Below are 13,750 nucleotides of genomic sequence, written 5' to 3' on the forward strand. Positions count from 1 at the left end.
TTAGGTTAGGTTTGGTTTAGTTTGGTTTGGTTTGGTTTGATTAGGTTCCCTATTCTGGATCGGGGTCAAGGAATTAGTACATTACGTTCTATTTATCCATATACGATAGGAATGATATCTTGTTAAAGTTAGTTATTTTGTTAAGTCTTTCGAGGTAAAGTTAGAGATTATAGATAGCCATTGTTTATTGTGTTTTGTTTACATCTTAAGACACGAACCAATAGTGTGATTATGAGCTGTTTAATGTCTCTCAACTATCATGATTTAGTTAAATTAACGCAAGTCCTAATAGGCCCCATCCTAATTCAACCATTACGATTAGGCTCCAATTAAAGTCCATTTTGAATTGGAACTCGATTACTACTGGGAACCATTTTAACACTGGTTCGACCCTAATGGTTAAGTTAATGTAGGTGGGGCACATTAAGACTGGGGGCTATTAAGATTCAAGTAAATTATGTCGTATGGCCCCTTTGACTACATTTACCTCCCAATCTTAACTCACATATTCACGGTTAACAGCTTCAGTATAAAAGTACGCAGTTAAAAGAAGTCACGGATCATTACTTTAGGAACAGCTGTAAGGAAAATAGGAAGTAAGGTAATTCTGGAAGAGGCTAAATGGCTGTATTCCCGAGTCAGTGTTTTTATGGTCGAGGTTTCTGTGTGATGGTCTGTGAAGGTTGTTAGGTGGAGGTAAGGCTGGTGGATTTTGATAGAGGTTAAGTAAACAAGGATTGATGAGTGAATTGTTCTCTCTCTCTCTCTCTCTCTCTCTCTCTCTCTCTCTCTCTCTTTCAGTCAGTATCTCTGGTTGTTTCTCACATACACAACCTGGCGTGAGAGCGGCAGGTGTGGTCACTATTGCCTATTCGCTACAGGATTTACATGGGTAAGCTGACTGATGCATGAAAGGAGAGGAGATAGGTAGGGAGAAAGGGTGGGAGAAGGAAAGGAAGGGACAGGGGTATGGAGGGAGGGAGGGAGAGGAAGAGGTGAAGGCAGAGGGGGAGAGAAAGGGAAAGGGGGATGGAGGTAAGGAAGAGGGAGAGAAGGAGGTATTGTGGACGAAGATATAAATGAACAGGGAGGGAAGAAAGTAGATAGATTGATTATGTAGAATGAATGAATTAAGGAAGAAAGAGAAATATTGACACGTGATTTATATATGATGGGATTGGTGGAGGGTAGATAGATAGATAGATAGATGGATAAATAGAGATGGATTAGACAAATATACTCTGGTAAACGAACAAGCAACATTTCCCCCCCCCCTCTTCTCTTTCCCCCTCCCCTCCCTCTTTCTCTCTTTACCTCTTTCTCTCTCTCCCCCATCTCTCTCTCTTCGCCCCTTCCCCTCTCCCTCTGTAGGATAAGGACCAACTCTACACTTGGCAGAGCACCACCACCACAATAACCGTCTTTTGTTTCTTACAAGGTCTCACTCCTCCCTTCAACAAACCAGTATATATGTTCTGTAATTTTTTCTTGTTATTTTTCCTCTTAAAAAAATTGGATCATTTAAGACCTATTTTAAAAATTTTGTTTTTAATTAAAAATACTTAGGTTTGTTTTTATTTATTTTTATTGTTTTACTGAAAATGCAAAATATAAAAGAGGATTTTTTTTCAATTTCTTAAGTGAATAATATCAACTATACACACAGAACCAATGAATGGAGTCGACACACTTTCGGCGTCAGTAATTATAGTGTCTAGAATTAATGAACAGCGTAATTAACAAGTAATAATTGTGACGAGGGGTAATTCAACATTAATTATATTACACTTACAGGTAATAACAGCGTTATAACCAGGTGACCTTAAAGCGATTTGAAGTTATCACCCTTGCTATAATAACTGCGAACTAGCGAGCGCCTCATTAACGTGTAATAAAAAGTAATAAATCTATTTGAGGAGACCATTTTACAGGTAATTCTCTGGACAGTATAATATATCTTACTGTTGTTATGACTGAAGAAGATCTGTGCCGTCTGTATGTCAGTGTGTAAGTCTGGAGCTCAAGGTGTTTGTTCAGGTGTATACGTGTGTGTGTGTGTGTGTGTGAACTAGTGTATATATATGACTGATCCTGCGTATGTAAACAACCACATTCTGTACTGCTTGTGTCTATACATCCATCTGTAAATGTAAACTGTGTACTTGTTTTATTCCTTACTCTCTGTGTGTTCTTGTGAGGAGGTTAGGGTTTATCTGGGTCATGTCTGGGGAATGAAAATATAAAGGGTTTCCGTCAAATCGGTGTAATGACTTCTGAATGAGAGGTGTGGAGTGAGTGAGGTGGCAGGAGAGTGAGGGAGGAGGAGGAGGAATGAAGGAGGTGGTAGGTGGGTTAGGAGGAATGATCAGTCAAGTGCTAGGAGAAGAGGGAATAAAGTAGAGAATTGAAGAGGAAAGCAGTGACGTGACAAGGGATATAGGAGTGACATGAATAATGAAGGAGTGACACATGAGACGTACAACAATAATCACAAAATGGAAATTCTCCTAAAAAAAAAGTATTGCCAATGTCGATTATATAAATTACCCCAGATAATTTTTTTTTTAATTCATATAACAGGTGTTGGTCGTGACACAGATAAGTAGGTACAGGGCTAACTGAGTCAAATGCTGCCGTATGTATTTCATTACCGCCATAACGTGATACACTCGCCGTAATTAAATTTAAATGTAAATTAAGACAAGGTACATTTAAAGTATTCTAATCTCGTGCAGGGATGAAAACCAACATAAAATATCCCGAAGTTATAATTACGCAGTTTTACACGACTTTTAGCTCTCTCAAACACAGCGCTGGAGGAGTGGGGAGGGGTAGTGTTTACGTCTGATATCGACCAACTGGTGTGGCATAGATTAACATTTGTCTCCTGGGCGATGTCTGCAAGTGTCGTATATTATTTAACATTATTGACCTACGTGCACTTACATTTCAAGAACACACACACACACACACACACACACACACACACACACACACACACACACGAATATCCCCTCCTTCTCCCAAAATTGAAATTCTACTCACTGTCTTAGCTATCACTTACCATTGCTCCTCTTCTTCCCCCGCGTATAAAATCATTGTCAAAAATTATTCCCCAAAAATGCTCGTTTGCTCCCCACAGTGTAAGACATTATTTTACTGACGATTAGTTGGTAAGAGTGTACAAAGGCCACGTTGTACTCAGCTTGGTCCACCTACTGCTTATAAATGGGACCTGGGGATACATTTACTGGTTCATATCCCAAGGTAATTTAAGTAGGATTATTAGTAGAATGATCATAGATAATTCTTCACTTATCTAATCGCTTAATGATGTCCTTCGCTTTCCCCGTTGCTGGTGATGTTTTAAATGGTAGAATGTGTGCTTATGTAATGTATATTTGCTACTCATTGTTACGAGGTCTATTAATGCCTAAATCAATTTTATCTTAAACCTAACCTAACCTAACCCACAATCTTAACATAAAAATCCAGATATGATTTCGGGGTCCAATGGTAAAGTAAGTCTCCGTAAACGACCTGTGCCCACTACACCTCATACCCGGTACAACATTATTATTCTGCCTTGTGAACTTTTCCCTTCTTGGCTTTGGTTAGTTCCCTTTATCGTGAAAGATCTAAACACGATATAGCTTTCAGTCTGCATTCGGTTTATACCTTGATTATACGACCTATAGCCATTGCCAATTCCCTACTATTCACGGCGGAATGAAAGGAAACTAATGATTTGTTAAGTAGTAGATGCAGTCCTCCTCTGTCAGGGGTATTCAAGGATAATGAGACCAATACTCACTCAAGCGGAGAAATTCTAAAGGAGGTCACTTTTATGATCCTCCCCCCTCCTTCCCCAACCCTCTTCTTCTCACCCCCCTCCCTCCCTCATCCCCTTCCTCCTCCTAACCCCCCTCCCCTTCCTCCTCCTAACCCCCCCTCCCTCATCCCCTTCCTCCTCCTAACCCTCCTCCTCATCCCCTTCCTCCTCCTAACCCCCTCCCTCCCGCATCCCCTCAACTCCCCCCTCCCTCATCCCCTTCCTCCCAACCCTCCTCCTCCCTCATCCCCGTCCTCCTCCCAACCCTCCTCATCCCCTTCCTCCTCCTAACCCCCCTCCTCCTCATCCCTCGTCCTCCTCCTATCCCCCTCCCTCATCCCTTCCTCCTCCTAACCCCTCCCTCCCTCATCCCCTTCCTCCTCCTAACCCCCCACCCCCTCATCTAATCAATCAGATATCAGCCTTCGTTCAACCTTCAGAATATAATCGATTTATTTATTCATTTCTGGGTTGATGAGAGGAAGGTCGAGAGAGATGATGGGATTTATATGTAAGGGAATATTTTATGAGTTTGGTAGTAAGTGTGTAGAACAAACGCTTGGTGATGTTCTTCTGTTCTTTTGTGGTGTTCTTTGTTATTTTTGTTGACGTTGTTATTGTCTTTGTGTTTGTTGTCTTGTTGGGATTATTGGTGTGGTTGTAATAGTAATGATAATAATAATAATGATAATAATAATAATAATAATAATAATAATAATAATAATTAACGGTTTATTGAGAGGGCATGGCAGCCAGAAGGATGAAAATATACAGTTACATAATTGGGGAATGGGTCACTTGATGGGCAAATAATATACAAGTCACATAAATGATACAAATATGATATATAATAACTAGGTGGGGAGAAGGTTATACTACAGGACATTTCAACATAGTGACAGTGCAAAAAGGTAAGATTGACTGGGAGTGAATACACTGGTTGATTACGAGTTGTTGATAATTTTTACAATGGTTGGGACTGAGCTGTTTTTATAGCGATTAGTACGTGCTTGTATGGGCTGGATGCGGTTGTGGTGTCGAACAGCAATTCGCGGACGAGGGATCTCGGGTGGAAGCAGGAGCAGGTTGCTATTAATATTGAGGTCGGTGTTAATTTTGTTGTTTCTATTATTGTTCTTGTTTATGCTCTAGGCCTTGTTTGTTATTGTTAATATTGTGGTTGTTATTGTTCTCGCTGTTATTTTGTAATTGGTAAAATTATTGACATTCTAACGGAGAGAGAGAGAGAGAGAGAGAGAGAGAGAGAGAGAGAGAGAGAGAGAGAGAGAGAGAGAGAGAGAGAGAGAGCTGCAGATGATACGAGTAAGACCGAAGGATTTAAGGTAATTGATGTTCCTTAAAGAGACACTTATAAGACGGTGCTTCTCTCTCTCTCCGTTTACCAAGTACCTCCCTGGAAGGATTTAGTATAATTACCACCTTCAAGAAACACTTCATCAGACGTGTGTGTGTGTGTGTGTGTGTGTGTGACTGTGCGTGTGAGTGTGTGTGTGAGTGTGTGTTTGAGAGACTTTACCCTAATGTTGCTACCTTAATCCTTACGTAAATTATATTCCCTTTATCCTTTCCTTAATGGTATGCCCCTTTATCCTTACCCACCAAAAGGGATTATCTCTCTGGCCCAATTGTGCAGAAAAAAAATAGGCAAGGTAAATAGGCACGTGTAGGTACAGTCATACTTGTTTATTCGATTTAGATAAAAAATGGGTAAATTGAATCTGGAAATTTTTGTACCGTCAAGGATATTTATTCAGTTTTGTAGAATAAAAACAATGACACGTTTATTGTAGTTGTGGTGGATGTTACTGAGTACATCTCGCTTGTAGTTGTGGTGGATGTTACTGAGTACATCTCGCTTGTAGTTGTGGTGGATGTTACTGAGTACATCTCGCTTGTAGTTGGCAAAATGAATAGTCAAATTATGTTGTTTTGAATAATAGTGAGCCAATTTTGCCACATAGATTCAGCCTTAATGGGAAATATTACTGCTTTGTTGATGATATTTATTTGATTTCTATTTTTAAATTGGTATAATAATTTTTAAGTTATTCTATGAGGAGACTGAACCAATTTCGTTAATGTAATAGGCAAAATCCATACGAAATTTTATATCGTTGATGGTAATGGACCATTTTTTTTTGCACTTCTATAAATAGGTATGAAGACCAATAGGAAATTTGAACATATTAAGACAACGAAATCCCCAATTTTACCAGGACCAAAATAGGAAAAAAAATGAAAATAAAAACACCAGTATCATTAACGACACCAAATCAATTATTGCTGAATTGTAAATGGACTGAATGAAAGGTAGTTACGGTTGTTTCATTTTTCATAGCCACTAACCCAATTTCAGCAGCAGGAATAAAAATATATAGTTCGAGTCACAGAGGATATTGGTTTCAGCAATTGTTGACAGTGAAACCGTTTCGCTCAAATGAAAACAGCGAAAACATATACGAGGTGGTAGTTTCTTATCCAAATGGAGTGGGATCCTAAATCGATAGTTTTCAATCCTTTTGTTAGTGTCAATTTCACGCGTCTTTTATTATGCAGTGTGTGTGTGTGTGTGTGTGTGTGTGTGTGGTTATTGGAGAAAAAACTTAATAATTAAATCAATCTAATTTGCTAAGTAGACAAATATTCATTTACCCGAAGCTCAGTAAGTTAGAAACTCAAAGAGAGATAGGAACACACACACACACACACACACACACACACACACACACACACACTAGTAAACAAACGCCAGGACCAGTTAGGATATTTAGGACACCCCCAAAATACGGTGGACAAACACGGTTAAAGACAACAATTTGGTGTCCAGACCCCCATCACCTACCACACCTACCACCTGACTACCACCACCACCTGACAACCACACCTACCACCTGACTACCACCATCACATGACCATCACACCTACCTCCTGACTACCACCACCACCTGACAACCACACCTACCACCTGACTACCACCATCACATGACCACCACCCCTACCACCTGACTACCACCATCACATGACCACCACCCCTACCACCTGACTACCACCATCACATGACCACCACACTACCCACCTGACTACCACCTCCACACACCACACCTACCACCTGACTACCACCATCACATGACCACCACACCTACCACCTGTCTACCACCATCACATGACCACCACACCTACCACCTGACTACCACCATCACATGACAAACCACATCTCCTACCACCTGACCAACCAACCCTCCCATCACCACCATCACCTGACCACCACACCATCACCACCACCACCACCTCCTAACCGTTCCTGAAGGGTGCCAGGCCAAGAACTGATCCAAGACAATCTAAAGAAGGAAGTTTTTTCCTTCTTACCATTTCTGAAGCCATCCAGCGCTCGCTCATTAAGCACAGTAAAATGCTGGAGAGTGGAGCCTAATAGTCGCTTATTGGTACCTGGGCTGGCCTAATGACCTCGAGGCTGGGGTTGTGCAGGGTAAGTGGCCCTCCATAATTACCTTACCTTTCTCGCTAGTACCAGACATTTCTCATTTTCTATTACTCTCCACTTCTGTACGATTACGGTATGTATGTGTGTATGTATGTATGTATGTATGTATAATTTGTGATTCCTTCAGTTTTAGTTGGTTACAATTTTGTGCCATAATGATAATTTCAATAAATTTCCACTTTTCGAAAATTTTAGCCGATCTTTACATAGCCGTAGTCATACCGATAAACATACGTGGAGAATATCAACATTTACCGAAACTAACCTAACCTAACTTAACTCCATCAGGACTATGTAGCGATCCGAAGTTTCCATGTTTTGGGAGTTGAGGCGTTCGACTCCTGCTGATAAGATTTATTTATTTATTTATTTATTTATATCTTGGTGACCCGTATATCCACCAATTACAGATTTTTACCTCACTGCCTCAGTCGACCTTGTGTATGAGGAGTGTACCACAAGCCATGAGGTCCACTAATGAGGCACAGGGATCAGGTGGTTTAGTGAATACCTCAACTCGCTGCCTCTACGTGAGCTCTTATACTTGACTGGTGATGGCATTAATACTTAGAAACTGTTTGTAATTATGTATTGTGTGTGTTTAGATACCCTGAGTTGTATTCAGTGCACGTGTCTCTCTGCTGCTCCACCACTCAGCTCGTGCCGCTATGACCTCCACAACAGCTGTCAAGGGAGATGAACCAAACACACACACACACACACACACACACACACACACACACACACACACAAGCATGTCATTAGGAATTAGAGACTTTCCAATATGAAGGAAAGTTTTCCCGGAGTTATAGTAAACCACCATACAGTAATGCAGCGCCACAGCAACAAGGATTAACCGTGTTTGTCCACCACAGATTGTCTTGAGTCGATCATTAACGAGTTTGAGTTTTTGTTATGAAGTATTTTTCTCAGCCTAAATTTATCAAAACACCAATTTAGAGCCCCCCTTCTGATGCTTTTAAGTTTTATTTTTATTTTTTAAATTAAAGTTAGCTATTAAAGCGTTCAAAAATTGTACAAAAGAAAACACACACACACACACACACATTAGCACACACACACACACACACACACACACATGTTGCAAAGTGAATTTGCAGTGGATTTTCACAGAGGCTTACAGTGGATGAAGAGAATAGTTTAGAAGACACACACACACACACACACACACACCATATTATTTATCTATATTGATATTAAATCCTCACTGTAGCACTTAAATATATTCTCTCAATCTTGAACCTAACCTAACCTAACCTAACCTAACCTAACCTAAAACAAGTGAAGTAGTGGACTTCCGGCGACGAATTTAAATGTAATGTCATTCAGTCCCAAGAATATTCTCAGTACATCATTATACTGGCGACGTTCCCCCTTCCTCTCCAGCTGTCTGTGTGTCTGTGTGTTACTATGTGTGTGTGTGTGTGTGTGTGTGTGTGTGTGTGTGTGTGTGTGTGTGTTTCATCACATTATTCATAGTTTTACAGCTTTCATCGTTTGTGTGTTTGTTGATACCTGTTTGTCTATCTTTAATCTCTCAAAACTATTGCCTCTGTTTGAGTGTTGTTTTGGTCTATCATTCTGTCTGTGTTGTGAGTGTAAGGCAGGTGCTAATGACAGGTGACCAACAGGTATATTCGAATTAGCTGTCTGTGTAGTCCTTGAGATTACCTTCACATCTGCCATGTTATCTGTACGTCAGTTTGTCATTGTTCATAAGCCGCCATATTTCTGCTAGATTTCCTCGCCTTGTTTCTGTAGTTTATCTGTCCGGGGCGCTGTGGCCTGTACTCCTGTTAACACCTCGGCTGGCTGTGTATTCATCTAGCGGTTAGTGTGGCTCTGTCGCTATAACTTAACCGGATTTAACTCTCTTTATACACATTTGCCTTCATAAGTCTCTACCAGTCAGTCTGTGTGTCTGTCTGTTTGTCGTATCACCAGGTGCTCCCCACACTGTCTATCAGTATCCTTTGTAACTCTCCTCTCACATCCTTTGTCTCGCTGTCTATCTGTCCGTGTGTCCACATCACTGCTGACATTCTGTCTTCCCGTTTGACCAGTCAGCCAAGCCTGTCAGTCTGGCATGTCTACGTGTCTGTGCGTGTGTCGGCGTCACCCCCCGGCCGTCTTTGTGTACTTCCGTGCATGTTCCATTTGACACAGCCAAGTTGGGTGGGCCTGAGGGGAACTGCCAATACACCATTTGTTTGAATGAATGCCCGCTTGATTCACAATAGGCCCGCCGCTCCGTGAATGGAATCTCATTCTACTCCGTCCTTCGGCGTGAGACCTAAGTAAAAATAAACGCATTTGGTGACCATAAAGAAAAAACAGCACAGCGCCAGACGAGGTTTAGATGCAAATTCCATCGAGACACAGAGGGGGAAGGTAGAAATGTAATTACTGTATATTTGAATGAGAAAGGAAAAGTCCCACAGTGGAAAATGATTACAGGTGATTGAACAGTACAGGTACATGGGGCGGAGGAGGAAACAAACCAAGTTAATAGCCATAAAGGTCACTATAACACAGCGCTGGAGGTGATCTACGTGATAGTTATCCTGAACTATAATGAAATTGGACGATAATGTATTTTTAACCATGATATAAAAGAACGATTAGTTACATATCACATTATCAGAGAGAAACAAACAGATTTCGTCTTATATTTGAGAGTATTTTACGTTAATCTCTATAAAGCAGTGGAAGGATTACATAAACGCATCAGATAATACGTGGGATGATAATATACACGTACATGCACGGAACACAAAAATGAGATTAAAAACATGACCAAAAAATGTATTCACGATTGAAACTCACTACATGGAAATCAGAAACAATGTTACTCAGTGCGTGATCAGCTAATGAGGGTGGATGAGGCCAACCAGGTATCATGAAGAGGAAATTAGATTAAAGGTTATCCAATCAGTCAGCAGACACGGTGGATTAGATAAGGCATGAGTGATTAGGGAATGGATGTCCAATCAGACGAACTCCATGGTCAAGGAGAGAGAGAGAGAGAGAGAGAGAGAGAGAGAGAGAGAGAGAGAGAGAGAGAGAGAGAGATATGTCATATTGAGTATTTCGTCACGACAGTTTAATCATACTAAAGCTTAGACGACAATGTTTCCAATCAATGTGAATCAACCAGCAGGAAGACGCGTGGAGTGATCTGTTCAGTAATATCTCAATAATAATAATAACAATAATAATAATAATAATCGAATCACACACACAAAAAAACACAACATAATAATACGATAATACAATATAATACACCATACAATAAACTTCAGACATTATATCAATTTAATCAATCCATTACTTAAGAGACTGACGCTTCATACAGACAAATGGATAAACGAACAAATTGACAAACGTTCGCATGATGAAATATATTATAACATTTATGAAAGTAACTCTCTCGGTGTTAGGAAAATGAGTTATCAAAAGAGAGATGGTTGATAGAGTTAAGTTATAATGTATGGATGGATGGATGGATGGATGGATGGATGGGTGGATGGATAGATGGATGGATGGGTGGGTGGATGGATGGATGGGTGGGTGAATGAATGGTTACATGGATGGATGGATGGATGAATGAATGAATGGATGGATGGGTGAATGGATAGATGGATGGATGGATGGATGAATGCATGGATGGAGAGAAGTGGAGAATTGATATGAATTCTGTAAGAGCTGGGGGCTGTAATTAATAACACTGATGGTAATGGAGAAGTGGAGCCTCGAGGGGTATTAATACGGAAGAACAGGATGAAATATAGAGACATGAGCTGACTGACTGACTGACTGGCTGACTGGCTGACTAACTGACTGACTGACTGACTGACTGAAGGAGTGATTGTTATATCTTTTATGAATGGATGTGTGTGTGTGTGTGTGTGTGTGTGTGTGTGTGTTAGTCATTATAGAAGAAGTGATTAGTTTGTGAAGGTTAATTGAGAGTTTGGAGGAAGAGGTTAGGTTAGGTTAGGTTAGGATAGGTTAGGTTAGGATAGGTTAAGATAGGTTAGGTTAAGATAGGTTAGGTTAGGTTAGGATAGGTTAGGTTAGGTTAGGTTATTGTTAGTATGGCCGAACCTGATAACTCATTATAGTTTAGCTGTTCTGGAGAGTTATAATCAATGTGCATTTAAATTTGTATCTGTGTATAGTATGTATGTATGTATGTATGTATGTATGTATGTATGTATGTATGTATGTATTTTATGCATGTATGTATGTATGTATGTATATATTTTATGTATGTATGTATGTATGTATGTATGTATGTATGTATGTTGAGCATATGAGAGTGGATTGTCTAGTCTTTTTCTGTTGTTTAATTACATTTTTAGTTCTCTCCTTTTTGTGTTTTAACTCTTTTACTTGAGTTTCCTGTATCTCTTTGTCCACCCCATCCATCCCGTCCCCCCCCCTACACCCCTCCCCTCCCCTCCCTCCGTGTATATACAGAGACGTAGATAAGGGAAAACACACACTAAGGGGCTAAATTCCTTATCTCCCGTGGGGTTACTATGTGGTGTATCGCTTTGACATGGGATTTAATTTTTTTATTTATTTATTTTTTTGCAACCTCGATGACAGCCTTAGCGGGGGACGGGGGCGGGGAGATGATGAGCTAATCTAGTGTAGCCTAATAAACGTCTTATGAGCCGTAACCTCATATCAGCCTCGACTATGGAGCAGTGCTCCCCGTCTTCATCAGAGTACTCGCCCCCTTTTTTTTGGGGGGGTGGGGAAGGGGGGGGGGGCTCGACAGAAAAATAGTTACCTCGAACAAATATGAGAACAAATTAATTTATTCCCTAACTGAAATTTTTTTATAGTTTATATTTGTTGTCATTTCTAAATAAGTAATTGTACGTTTATTTTATTTCCTCTCTCAGTTTAAGGTCAGTGTGTGTGTGTGTGTGTGTGTGTGTGTGTGTGTGTGTGTGTGTGTGTGTATGTGTGTGCATCAGCTTGAAGTGTATTTAGTTTGGAGTTGAATCAGAATTTTAAATAACGGATAATAATTGAATTTCAAATACGTTTTATTATATCACATTGGATCATCACTTCAATAATACCAAACACACACACACACACACACACACACACAGAGCAGCACTGAGCTAACGCCATCCTTCTCTGGGTTGTCATTCAGAAAAATAGAAAAAAAAATTCATTTTTTTTTCTTTCGGGCAATTTATTCAAACATTCTTGGAGGAATAATTTGGCTGATGTCTCATTAATTCAACACTCTGAGATTCATGTCGTACTGGAAGACATGGTAAGGTTGTAGGACATGGGTGAAGGAAATGGTAAGGGTGTAGGACATGGTAAGAGTGTATGACATGGTAAGGATATAGGGCATGAGTGAAGGACATGGTAAGGGTGTAGGACATGGTAAGGGTATAGGACATGGTAAGGATATATGACATGGGTGAAGGACATGGTAAGGGTGTAGGACATGGTAAGGATATATGACATGGGTGAAGGACATGGTAAGGGTGTAGGACATGGTAAGGGTGTGTAGGGACATGGTCAGGATATAGGCATGGCGAAGGATATGGTAAGGGTATAGGACATGGTAAGGATGTACACATGGGTGAAGGACATAAGGGGTGTAGGACATGGTAAGGGTGTAGGACATGGTAAGGGTGTAGGACATGGGTGAAGGACATGGTAAGGGTGTAGGACATGGTAAGGATATATGACATGGGTGAAGGACATGGTAAGGGTGTATGACATGGTAAGGATATATGACATGGGTGAAGGAAGGGTATGGAAGATATATATATGGTGGTAAGTGGGGTGAGAAGGAGTGGTAAGGATATACATGGTAAGGGTGTGACATGGTAAGGATATATGACATGGGTGAAGGACATGGTAAGAGTGTATGACATGGTAAGGATATAGGTATGAGTGAAGGACATGGTAAGGGTGTAGGACATGGTAAGAGTGTAGGACATGGTAAGGATATAGGGCATGAGTGAAGGACATGGTAAGGGTATAGGACATGGTAAGGATATATGACATGGGTGAAGGACATGGTAAGGGTGTAGGACATGGTAAGGGTGTAGGACATGGTAAGGGTGTAGGACATGGGTGAAGGACATGGTAAGGGTGTAGGACATGGTAAGGATATATGACATGGGTGAAGGACATGGTAAGGGTGTAGGACATGGTAAGGATATATGACATGGGTGAAGGACATGGTAAGATGTAATATCAGTATCAATACCCGGAACAGCTTCAGCCACTACTATGATCTACAGCTATACGAATCACATACATCTGGTAACATCTACAGGTGTGTGAGGAGAATACCAGCGGCCATGAAGGAAGAAGCCTCTAGAGGA

Source organism: Homarus americanus, unplaced genomic scaffold (assembly GCF_018991925.1).
Source record: "Homarus americanus isolate GMGI-L3 unplaced genomic scaffold, GMGI_Hamer_2.0 scaffold55047, whole genome shotgun sequence".
NCBI lineage: Eukaryota > Metazoa > Arthropoda > Malacostraca > Decapoda > Nephropidae > Homarus > Homarus americanus.